The sequence below is a fragment of the Anser brachyrhynchus genome (assembly GCF_964034855.1).
Source record: "Anser brachyrhynchus genome assembly, chromosome: 4".
Lineage (NCBI taxonomy): Eukaryota > Metazoa > Chordata > Aves > Anseriformes > Anatidae > Anser > Anser brachyrhynchus.
Window position 1 is genome coordinate 38,652,879 of NC_137698.1, and position 13,015 is coordinate 38,665,893.

General features: G+C 45.1%; 1 protein-coding gene and 1 long non-coding RNA gene across 17 annotated transcripts in view; both read left to right on the forward strand.

Annotated features, from left to right (window-relative positions):
• The window catches only part of MAML3 (mastermind like transcriptional coactivator 3), a 273,944-nt gene that overhangs the window by 197,300 nt on the left and 63,629 nt on the right, over window positions 1-13,015 (forward strand). The gene's annotated exons all lie outside the window — the stretch shown is intronic.
• The window catches only part of LOC308194750, a 31,494-nt gene continuing 18,479 nt past the window's right edge, over window positions 1-13,015 (forward strand). Inside the window, exon 1 of the long non-coding RNA XR_013950831.1 lies at window positions 1-13,015. This exon is cut by the window's right edge and continues 17,005 nt beyond it. This is a non-coding gene — a long non-coding RNA (uncharacterized lncRNA).

The following is a 13,015-nucleotide window of genomic DNA, read 5'->3' on the forward strand; positions in this document are numbered from 1 at the left end:
ATGCTACCCCCTCCTGCTTCTTTTTTGCTACTTTTTTCTTAGAGGGCAAGTTGTCATCATCGATTTAAGTTTTCCAGTCTTGTAACCCACTCCACATGCTTTCAGCAATACCAGCCACAATCCATTTCTTGCTGTTCACAAGCCTCTCTAACTCTTCATCTCTTTCATCCAAAGTCTAAAGAGTTAGGTTTCCATCCTGCGCAGGTCATGTTGTCTACTTAGTGTTAAACAATACAAAAGTGTCTACTTTGTTAAACAATATTTGTCTTGTCCTTGTGTCATTTCTCTAAGACTGTGATGGTCCCTAACTTTACGTTTTCCTGGAGACTAGACTTACAGAGTATTTCTTGTTCATTTATTTTTATTTTCCTTCCATAATTCCCAGGTTTGCCAGCTAGCTTCTCAACATCTCAGAAATATTTACTAGACCTTTATTTTAGAGGAGTCTGTATTCCTATGTTTACTTTCATGAATATATAAATCTGAATGTCTCTAAAAAGCCAGTTTGTGCCCTATAACACTGCTGGTCTGAACTATTCAGAAATTCTAAAATTGCTTTAAAATCGTGAGCTCTTTCAAATAATAGATATTGAGGGTGGTTGTAGCAATTGTCTTCCAGTTTTCCAAACTGTTAGGATTCTTGTTTTCCTACTGTTCTTGACCCATACGGGACAGATACACTTTTTAAAGTAAAGCTTTGATTCTCCTATACCACCTTGACTCAAGGAAGTGAAACTTAAAGGAAAATATGTAAAATCTTACAGTAACATTGCAAGGTAATGTAATACTTATGATTTTCCTTATCCTTGGTTCAGTGTCACCTGTTCTCATGCTGCCCAGCCAGACAGCTAAGGTTATGGTGTCCATCTCTTCTCCACCCCTTCTCCCCCTCCCCTGCTCTTTTTGTCCTCCCCCACGATCCACCAGTCTAAACCTCTCTCTTGGAAGCTTCTCCTTGGCCGTGTTTGTATTTCTAGCACGTGTCACGCGGCCCTTTCAGAAAAGACACCTCGCAGGAACAAATCACATTGGTTCCAAGCGGCTGTCGGTGGCGAGGACGCGGGAGAAGTAATTGCTCGGCACAAAGAGCGTGTTTATAAACAGCTTCATCTGCCACCAACAAGGAAGCCGTGCACGCGTTTCTGTGTGTAGTGGCTTTATTAGACGTTGCAGTTAACAGGAGTAATAAAATCATCACCAGCTCCTGGCCAGATTTAACAGTACAGCCGCGGGTCTAGGGAGGCCTCCGCTTCGTCTCCATGCCAGGAGCGCGAGGAAGATCTATCTCTTCTTCCTTCTGACGCTAACCGCCGCTGAGGTGGGTGGCTGGCTTTCCCTCGCCGGTAGTGGCAGGCAGACAAGCCTCGTCACTAATTTGGGAATAGAAAGGGCTTTGCTGGAAGGCCGGGGGCCGTTCACAGCTGTCCGCCCATTTCCTGTGCGGCGGGTAATTCAGGAGGGCGATACCTTGCAAATAAGCCAGCTGTGAGCAGCAGCAAACGCGCTGTACTGTGCTTCACAATGGCCTTCTGCTTGCTTTGGCTGTTGTGTCTGGGCTCTGGAGGTACCGAAACCTACCATCTTTCCACAGAAGAACCATTTAAAGTGTCTTTTTTTTTTTCCCACTACCATCTGTAAAGATCCATTTATAAATAAAGAAGTGATCAGTCTTCATTAGGCATGTGGCAGTGAGCTTTACATCGGTGAGAGCTGGACACTTAGAGCTCGCTGCGCTGATTGTAAGGGGTTACCTGCACTGCCTTCAGCCTGCATTTCCACCCCGACCCATGCTTCCACGCCCGAGGGTCATTTTGTGTCTCTCCGCTGTTGTTAAATCCAAAACTGCCTTTGGACTCCGCTGTCTGGCAGGGAACAAACTGTTAGTAAATTCCTTTGCTATAGGAAAGCCTGTTCCAGATAGTCTGGAGTTTGTTCTTCAGTGTAAGTATATTGTCCTCGTCTTTCCCAGCCTCTGTAAAGAAAACTGGAAACTGGATTTAAAATTAACTCTCTCTTTCTTTCTCTTTCCATCTCTCTTTCCATCTCCATCCCACAGTAGGGGTCTATATGAACTGAGCTTTTATTCCAAGCAAACTTGTAGATTTTTTATTAGTATCAGAAGAAGAGATTCACTTTGCACACAGAGAGATTCTTCTGACCAGAGCGGCTCTCGAGTAAGCAGTGCCGTCCCCTGCGCTCCCTTTGCTGCAGGAGGGATGGGAGGACTCCGCCACGTGCGTTTCCTTTGGTTTCTGCTCCCTGCCACAGACCATGGTGGTCTCCCAGCCTGCTTTTTTTTCAGGGACCCCTGTCCCTGCTGTCTGACTCTGTGGCAGCGCCCGCCTCTTAAGGAGCTTGCAGCAAGCAAAACTGTTTATCAGACGATGGATCAATAAGGGTTCAGAGGTTACAGGGTATCCTGTAATTAAAAAGCCTATTTTGAACTATTAATAGATTGTGGTTACCTTAAAAACAAGCTCCATCCTGTTCTTTTTTTTTTTTTTCCACGTTTCAGCCTGCCTTGTTTTTTTCCATGCCGTGTAGGCTCCTTCCCTCTGCCCATAGCTCTGCTCTCAGGAGAGGCGCTGCGAGGAGGGCTGGGGAGCTCCTGAGGCTGAGCGTCGGGCCGGCTGGCGAGCAGGGGATGACACCACTGCCATCCCTCCCGATTACACGCGCTGACAGCTTCGTTTTGGGTAACACAGTGAAGTGCTCAAAAATCAGAAATGCCACAATTGAAGTTGTCCACAACTATCTGCGCTACCCTGGAAGCTGCAAGAAGTGGCAGAAGAAGAAAAAGGATGCAGGAAGAGAAGCTAAAACATACAGGCATCATACAGGAGGCTGAGCGCTGCCAGAAAGAGCAAATTCCCTGCTGTATCATAATCCCCGGGCTCCTTAAGTGTTCCCAGTGATGCCGAAGCAGGCTGTTTATCCAAACACATGAACACAGTTCAGCTCTTTTGCCTGAGGAGGAGGACATCAGTAAATACCGATTAATGTTCCAGCTAGGAGCTTAGGTCCAACTAATACTTTTCAGAAGAAAAGTAATCGGCTGAGCTTTGGTGGCTCATTGTCACTCATCTTTGTTTACTGCAATTCATGGCTTTCAGCCTGTTAGCAGTCCGAAATTGTGTAATACCTCTTGAAAGATAGTCCCAGTAAGTGGTTAAGAGTGCAGATTTGGAGGCCTGCGTTCAGGAGGTTCTGCCAAATCCCAGCTGATGCATCTCATTTGCTAAAGAATGTGGCTTCTGCGCTCTCAGCAAAGATTTCATTCCTCATGGGCAGTGGGAAACCTGCCCTTGCTATGTTATTGTTCAGCAGCTCAGCATTAAGTCCGGGACAGCCAACTTTGTTACTATGGGAAGAAGCCAGTCTGTTGGCTCCTCGGTTCTTCGTCCTTGTGTCGTGCTTGCATACATGTATTCTTGGGTCTTCCTGCCCTTAGGTAGCTTCCTTCCCTGTGCGTGAAGAACACTTTGCATGTATCAGCCTGCAAGCCTATCTTACACGTTGTGAAGAAAGCACCCATCCTGTGTCAACACATCTTGCCAACAGGTGGCTTGCTCATTTACACCCAGTGGGAGCTTGTTAGCAGCTCTTGCTCTGCAGTAAGAGTGGGAGCTGTCGAGGCAAGGGCAAGTATCTCGTAAGAAAGCAAGCCCACGTCCAGCAGCACTGTCACAAAATCATGTTTTAATGTTTTACCTCTCTCTTTTTCACTTCTTTTTCACACTTGTGCAATATTAAAGTCTAATCCTCGCTCCAGAATCTCAGTCTTTGGCTGCTCATGCTAGCAGCCTTCTGTAAAATCTGCTCTGCCAAGTTCTTCCCCACTAGCTAAAATCTCAGTTTTTTAAAAGTAGTGGCACACCTGTAACCTGTCGTTTGTTTCCTTATGCTATCTGGAGAAACTTATGCTATTTTGGGGAGAAAAAAGAGAAACAAAAAGATTTTCAAAGGGTCAGCCTAGAAAGCGTTTAAGGTCTGCCCTGAGAAGATACCTCCTCATCGGATGTGACTTTCCTTACAGGCTTGAGAATTAACGTTCTCAAAAGAATCTGCATTTTAAATTGCTTTTGGTACATAGTATTGCCTAGAGAAAGGAAAATTCACGAGATTGCCCAATAGGCACGGTCTAGGGAATTATTTTTCCAGTGTGTACTTCTCTCCCTCTAAGTCCGGCAGGTTTTTTTTTAAGATCTGCCCTATATTACATTTGTTCCTTTTCTCTTCCCCTGCTATTCCACGAGCCATTTTTCTCTCTCTCGCTCTAACCTCCCCCCTCAAGCTTGCCCTCTGTTTCCCCTCATTCAGCTTCTGCTTCTCTGCCTCCCCTTCTTGTCTGCTTAATAGCACGGCGCTGTTTTTTGGTGTTGTCACAGCGTACAGGAAATAACTGAAGACACCATGGCTTTGTGTGGCCTGTGTACCTCTGGCTGATGGAAATAGGATGAAATATTTGTTGTCATACTAAATGTTTTTTTAACCAGTCATGAGACAGATGAAGGACTGGGGGATCTCAGATATAATCTCGCTAATGTGGTGGCACCATCCATGTGATAAATCTGGCCGCTCCACCTTCAATCTGCCCGCTAATCCATCTCAGCCAGGACTTTAACGTTCAAAACTGTGGAGCAGCCCTGCTGGATTAAGATTGCTTGTAGTATACCCTTATTGTAGATGGCTGAAACAAAAAAAAAATGTGTGTAGGAGTTTTCTATTGTTGAATCGCTAGTGGCATGTAGTTTCCCACACCCTGAGGGTTTGTTTCTGGCAGTAAATTAGTTTTATAAGCCCTAATATTCTTATAGATGGAAAAGTAATTTCAAGTGATTTTTGTTGTGACTTCTAAGTTGTGTTAATGATACCTTCTCTCGCCCTTCACGTGGCGTGAAACTGTTCTCATCGTTTGAAGATAGCTTCACTGCTCCCACAAAGTGATGTGTAAAACAGAAATATTTAAGGCCTTTCAAGACATTTCTGGTATAGTTAATATGTATGTCACAAAGTACGTAGCGTGCATATGGATGTATAGTAAAATTTAATGTACGTGGTTGTTCTGGGGTGGTATTTACCTCCTTCACGTTACCACGTGGGGGTCATTAGGCAGGAGTGCAGGACGGTACCAGGCAGCCTGCATGCCTCGGGCAGAGGAAGCTCTGAATTTCACCTGGAGATTTCAGAGATGAGAGAGGTCTCTGGGTTTGCTGAAGCAGAAGTTTCTGTTTGCACTCGCCCAGTTCCTGCACCTGGTTTGCATGGGGTTGGCATCCTTGGAGCTTCCCAGTGCTCCAATGGGAGCTAAAACCACAAAAAAATCAGTCCCTGACTCTGGTTGCATACAGGGTGGGCTGCGAGGGTACTGCTGAAGGGACACGGGTGTCACCTGCAGACGGGCTCACAGTTTGCTGGAATGTCAGGAGACCTCGAGAGAGCTCCCAGCACTGTGACCACGACCTTTGTGCGTGCTCCAGCATTGCAGGTTAGGGCTCTGCTTTCCTCTCCTCCCGCTCAGGACCTCTGCTCTGGGCACAGCGTACTGTGTCAACAAAATGCAGAGCGTTGATGTAGACAAATGAGCTTTCGTTCACGCTCCCGAAGAGCACGTTCCTCTGGATGAAGCGTGGCCATTTGGAAAATCCTCCTAAGCAGCCCTGACATCCAAGTCCTGCTGAGGATGCTGAGCCGTGGGGCACCGCGTTGTTTTTAAGGCGGTCTTTTATCACCTCACAGATTTTTTCAAAGCCAAAAACGCAGGTTATTGCAATTGATTTTCAATTAATTGAGAATCACGTGGTCTCTCTCTCGCCTTCATTTTCTTTACCTCTTGCACCCCTTTTATTTTCCTATTAATAGACCGTGCGTTGCCTTTTCAACTTGGCGAGCGCTTTCTCACCTACACAGCCCTAGTCAATGGGAGCGCTTACGCAAGGATTGCACGGCCTGCCCCCTGTGTTAATGAAATTGAAGAAATGTGTGGTGTTTTTTTTTCTAGTTCTTTAGGATTAGATTCATCTTTTTCAAAGGCTTTTTCTGGCCTCACAAAATTAGATCACTGCTACGTAAAAAACAGCCCACTGTGATCACAGCTTAATAGCACAATGCCAGAGCTCTCTTGAATGTTGTTCCCATCTCTTCAAGATTAAGTAAGATCCAGTGGGCTGGACCTCTCATCTGCATAATAAAGGCCAGCGAGGCAGCTTGTAAATCCTTTCTTTCCATCTTTATGCCTTGCAGTTTGGGACCTGAAGGCTTGAAATAATTTTTGCTTGCTAAGAAGAAACTTTCTGTAATACATGTGGAGATGCCATTATGCTAATTAGCGTTGTTAGGAACAATCAATGCGTGCATGTCATCCAACAGCAAGCGCCGATCCCCTCACAATCAGCAATTTATCATGCCTTGCCAATGCAGCAGGGCTGGGACTATTTTATTCAGATAAATTTCTCATTCATTTAGTCAGTAAATCATGGTGCACTTCATGATAGTCATTTTTAATGTGATTGCATTTTGTTAAGTTTTAATCACGCATAATGGATTTTATCTGGCAATGAGGTCAACCGGTAGCCTCTGCCATTTGTATCTTACCCTCCCGGCAGGGAGAAGTGTGTGGCCGTAGCCAGGCCGTAAGGATCATTTAGGCTGGAAAAGACCTCCCAGTACCAGGCTGGGGGGGACGGGGAAATCCAGGAGGCTCAGGAGGATGAGCCCTTAAGAGTGGTTTCAAGCGGCTGATGCTTAGCTGAGCATTTACCCGAGGTGTTCGTGCAGTGTGGATGTGAGGCCTGGAACCGTGGGGGTTTTCTGAGAGATGGGCTCTTTGCCTTGGCATCTTTGTCTTGAGTCCAAACTCCATGTGCTGCTGAGGCTTGCTCGTTCTTCAGCTGATGGAAGAAGTCCTGTTGTGTTGAGCTGCAGAAGGAAAGTGCCCTGAATCCCCCTTGCAGTTTCAATGCAATGCTGCTGTTCCTGCTTATTTTCTCTGAAGGGCTATGGAGAGTTTCCACTTGTTTCATGTGTGTGGTTTGATTTCTGAAGCAGGCCATGAAGGGCTTTTTTCATGCTTTTCTCTTTTGGCGGTTTCTCTGTGCTTAAGTCAACCCCTTAAGTCATCGAGCGTTTTTCCTTACCGCCCTTCATGCTTGAAGTTTTCCATTTTGTGAACCAAAAAGTTGCTTTTTGGGGGGGTGTCATCAGGCAGCTTCTGATCAGCTGCTTGGGCTGGGTTGCTCGTCCAGGCATGGGGAAGAACCATATCAGTCCTCACTGGCTGCAGTATCAGACCCCATCTCTTTTCCCCTGAGATTCCCAACCCTGTGGCTATACAGTCAGGCCCCAGGCTGGTTGAACCCCTGGGAAGGGACCCGAACCTCCTGCAGGTGCTCCCTGCTCTTCTGGCCCCTGCCGCACCGCTGCTGCCCCTCGCTGTCACTCTGTCACGCTTGTGGATGGGGTTTTCTCTGCCTTCCTTCAGAGGACTTCACGCAAGATCGGTGTATCGTGCAGAAAGCTGCTCGGGTTCTTCTGGGACAAAAGGTACTGTATGAGTATAAAACCCTTTTAATGTCCCAGAAGGCTGGCCATCAATCATGGGACAGCCATTTCAGTCCTTCCTTCGGATTCCTGATCTTCTTCTGTTGTTGCTCTGCTGAGAGTGTGACAATTTGGAGACCGATGACCCTTCCTTGTACCGCAGCACTGGAGGGGAGAGAGGCAGAATTAATTGTCCATGACTTTTGCAGGAGCTTTTTCCTGCTGTACCAACCTACCGGGACACCTTGTGTGTCCTAACGCTGCGACTCTCCGCCCTGCTTTGACTTCCCTGCAGAGCCTGACGTGCTCCTTCAAGGTCTGCTTCTCTCCGGTTACACTGGTGTAACTCAGGCACACTCGCTGAAGTCAGCAAAGTTTTGCAGAAGTCACTTCAGAAAAGAACTGGGTCTTTTGTTTGGTAAATGGATGTTGAATAAACCTCTGTTTTTTTTTTCTTAATATTTAAGAGAAGAGCACCCCGAAGGCATTTTATATCTTAACAGGTTTTTAGTATATCTTTCTGTCTTTCCCTGTCTCTCTAATGCAACTTTGCCTACAGCCCCATGTGTTAGCAATGCAAAGCACATTTTGAAAGCCAAGGGAATCCAAGCCTTTCCAGATGAACACTGTGATTTAAAAAAAAATCTAGAAAGAATAAAGGTTGTCCAAGTGGCATATGGCATGATAGTGACCCTGCTGTAAGGACAGACGTACAGAGCTAATGGTAATCCTATACTGGAGCCAGATAACATCCTGAGGTTAGGAAATCAAAGCCCCATGCTTTGGCTTAGCAGAGAATTAGCATGTGGAGCTCGCCTTAGCTCTGGAAACAGGGCAGTTTGCTTCTTCCTCATGTTGCTTTTGGGGCTTGCAGTCTTGGCAGCAGCGAGATCCTGCCCTATCCTGTGCAGGAGAATCAGACCCACGGAGTCCGACCGGGGAACCGAGCACGTTTAGCAAGGCTTGGGCGGTTGGGTGGGCTCAGGGATAAGGTGTGACTCCGCTAGGAGCAGCGCGGGACCATTTCATGGGGTCGAGCACAGTGCAAAGGCACATTTGTCTTCCAGGGAGAAACGTGACATAACTATTTCCCTGCCTAGTAGCACGCAGGCATGGCTTGGCATCAAGCGAGCGAACCGCCTGTTACATAAATGCTGTGCCCTCCTTAAAAACACAAAGTTGCAGTCAGACAGTAATAAAAACCAAGTTTTTTTTGCGTTTTCTCACAAACTGCCTCTGCCTTGCCCCAGCTCACCTCTCTGCCCTACTGTATGTAATTTTTATTTTTCCCTCTTTCTTAGGGTTTTAAAAGATATTTAGCAAGGTGATCTTTCTTAGTCATTTTCTGAAGGAAAGTAGGTCACGTCTTCAGATGTACTCAATATCGATATCAGTGCTTGGAAAAATGGACACAGAAATCACTAGGACAGGACCGTCGTTTTTTGGGGTGCAGTTTTGGGTGTCTTGGTGGCGTTTGGGTGGGCTTGATTTTTTTACACAGCAAGACAATCCTGGTTATAGCAAGTGTCAACAGAAGACATTTTGAGCATTTTTATAATGTTTCTTCTTATATTTACTTTTATTTTACTACAAAGGAAGGATTTGGGTACAGAAAAAAGCACATATCTCAGTCTAAAAGCAACATATGAGTTAAGAAGAATAAAAGAAAAGCTTATTTTGGATGGAAATCTCCTGGCTCAGTTGCAGAAGGTAGACAGGGGTCTGAAGAATTTCTTGTTGTTATTCTTAAAAGTGTATGCACGTGTTTTGTATTGGATGATTAGTGGTCAGGAATGGGGCTCCGTCCTATTTTTTCTATTGCATATACAATAACGTCTAAAGAACTTGTCACCGTAGTATCTGGATTTAATCTACAAAAATAAGATTAGGACAAAATTAAGGTATCTCAATCACTCCAAAGGTGAACTCTTTTATCTACTTAAAAGGCACACATCAGATTTTTTTTTTAATGTAAGTTTTTGGAAAGAATTTGGATTTTATTCATTCTTTTAGAAACGAGCTTGAGTGTTTCTTGTTGTTTCTCTTTGCATTTTGCATTCAAATGGTGGTGGTATTAAATTTATCTTTCTCTGCTTTTGTATTGCATAATCTGCTGCTTTTTTTTTTCCCTTGTACCTAGAGTTACATTCTCTCACTTAGAATAATGTATGATGGGAGAAAAGACAAAACTCATTAAAATACTTAACTAGGAAACAGTCCACTTATACCATCCCCTCTTGTTTTTGACGTTGTCGCTGGAAGCAGGAGCACAGAGATGGTAATTTCTGCACACACAGGCGAACAGCCATTGTGGATATTTAAAATCCAGTCCGTTAGCAGAGTAGCCACATTATATTTGTTGCAAGTGATCGATCACTAACAGTTTAAAACTCAGAGATTGGGAGCTTCTGTTGCAGATTGAAGAGGGTTATTTCATGTTGTTGAGAATTCCTGTCAGAATATAAAAGTGTATTAGCAGAGAAGGTGCTGCACACCCTAGGGTTCCCTGCAATATCCAGTTCACTAAGCACACACACATGGCAAAAATCAGACCAAACAGCCAAGATTTTAGCTCTCTGTTGCTTCTTTTGGATCAAGCACGTGAACAAAAAACACTACATGATATTCGCCCTGCCCTTGTGATCTCTGAACAGGTTTTTCCTTTGTGAAATGTATTTAGTTTCAGCTCCTGATAAAGCTGTTTGTAATATGGACAGGTTGCTCAGTAATGGCGTTGTGAAAATAATTTTAATTGTTGTATGTAATTGTTTATCGATGTTCATGTCGAAGAAGGTCTCTGACAGTACTTCACAGTACTTCTGGTTGGAGTGCTAAACATGAATTTTAATCGAGTCGTAAGAGTGGAGCCAATCCATCTGTTCTCATCCCGTTCTCTGGGCCCTAGGTACAGCATCTCGGTGCACACTACTGAGTTGTCCAAGGGAAGTTCCTTAAAGGGCAGTGGTGCCCCCAAATCCCACAGAAAGTGCAGGTTGGAGCCCTCATTCTCACTTCATCTTTTGAAAAGTGTTTCTCTGCGTGTCCATCCCTTTGCTCTTTCAAAACCCATCTAGACAAGAGTGCTCTCTCCTCTCCCCAGCATCAGCCCCGCAGGTGGCTGCGTTGGCGTAGCCCAAGAGGATGGTGATGCTGAAGGGACGATGCATAGGGCGGTGTCCGCTGCCTCGCCTTCCGCTGTGTGGTCCCTGCTGGCTGCATGCTGTTGTGTGCGGAGGGTGTGCTCTGGGGCAGCTTTGTTCCTACCTCAGCCCGGGCAGGCAGGTACAGCTGCTGCAGTGGCCGGAGCTTTTGCTCCTTGCTACAAAACCACTTCCTGACAAAGGTATGTCAGCTTTCCATCCTCTTTTTGCCCCATGCAAAGGGAAACTTCCTTTCCCCCACTGCTTCAGAAATGCTGTAAAGCACCATATCTGAAAATTGGGAATGTCGCCTGGGTTTGCCTTATGTTGGTTTGTTCGGATTTTCTTAGCAGTCATGAGAGCAGAAGAATTCCCTTCTGCAGAAAGGAAACAGCACTGGCTAAAGTAATATTCCCTTTTTTCTTGAGTGCGTAGCTGTTTTTGAGTCCTAGCTGACTCCTGTAGTCCTGCACTCGCTCATTTGCAGATATTTGTGACAGACAACAGGTTTCTTAGGAAACTGCAGTCTCGTTGTTGATACGGGGAGCAAAAGGGTATGGCTAGAGAACCCGAAATCACCAATTAGCAAATAAGATTATAACCATTATCCGACCAATTCAGATGGAAAGGAGAAGCAGCAGAATGAAGTATTTAGGACAATTGTACTGAATGTTGTACCACAACTGGCCTCTGTCCAGCGGTCTTGCCTTGTTGTTTAGTGTGGTACTTGGGACAGTATTCCTGTTGCACTGATCAGACACTTGGATATCTACATATTTTTAACATTTCCCGGTAGGCCAGTTTCTGGAAACTCCACTATCACTGCGTTATTTAATTCCATCCCCATTCCAAACACTGTACAAGATTTTTCCTAAAACACAGCTTTATTAAATCTAGTCCAAATTCACAGTGGCAACAACAGCATCTGAGCTTTGTCCGCAAGGAGAGTTTATATGTAAAGATAAGTTCTCATAAACAGGTTCTAAATCACATAAAGATATTATTTTGTGAAGACCTTCAGCAGGCGTTCAGTTTGCTTAAGGAATCTTCATGGTCAGTCTCATCAGAAGCACCGACAGATAAATATAATCCCTGCTGCTCTTCTCATATTTCTGCTTTCATAGACGCTGTCTATTAGCCTCTGAGATTATCATTGACAAAGTCAGAATATGGGGAGGAAAAAAAAAAAAACACATAATAAATGTTTCATTTCACCTACTCGTCACCTTGTTTCTCTCACAGTTGTGCCAAAGGGGCTTTTGCTCCTAATGCTGCCTCTCCATGGCCTGCGTCAGGACTTGACGTAGCACTGGCGTATTGGAAAATTCCTGTGCCTCTGGGGTGTTAAAGACGAGACCTAGGAACCATGGCACTTCGGCTTAAATCAGTGGTCTTACTAGAGAAACCTAGATATGCTCGGAAATGAGGGTGTAACTTTTTAGAGAAAGATTGGCAACCAGCAGAGGGTTGCAGCTGGAGAGCATGGTTGTTTTTTTTTCCTGGAACAGATCAGCAGTTTTTGGTCATCTGAGTAGAGCAGGAAGGCTCCCGAGTAGCAGTGCTGTCTTAGCAAATGTGTTGTCAGTCACAGAGTAGAACTGCTCGGGAACCTTCTGAAATAGATCAAGTGTTTGTCAGCAACTCAGTCTTTGACATACTCAGATCTTATGCTCCTTTTGTGCTTAGGCACTCCTCTTTCCTTAAGCATCCCACTGTTTCTTTGAAATCTTGAAGGGGTGAAGGAATTGTGTTAAACGTTACTTGCTGCTGAATGATGCCCTTGAGCATCTTGAAAGAGAGAGATGGCGTTTCTCAGACATGTCCCCTCTTTGGTTTGGAGGTTTTCCTCCAGGGTAGTGCATGTCTTTGGCCTCTTGCCTCTCAGCCCAGGCTAAGCCTTTGCTCCTTTACTCTGCCTGACGAAAGCACAGCGAATGGATGGGAGACTGAGGCGTGCACAGCTGACATGGAAACCTTATGAAATATTGAATATGGAGTTAGTGTGCTCTCCATTATTCTCATGCTGATGAAGAGTGGAAGTCAGTTCCCCTCTCGTTGAGCAAAGAGGCGATCATTGAGATGTGTGTCTTGCTGTAGTCCCTTTTGATTCCTTAGCCCTCATTTCCAATGCAGCTGCTTTGGCTCATTCTTAAATCTTAGAGATCTGATTCCTTCCTCTCCACACTGGCTAATTTTTGCAAAGAACTAAACGAAAATGGGATAGGTAAATGAGCCAAGGACTAGAATTCATCATCTTCTGAGGTGGCAAATACTGCAGTACTCATCAAACCCTAGCTGAGAAGGAAGATGCCTTTTGCTGCCTCATCTGTGGATGT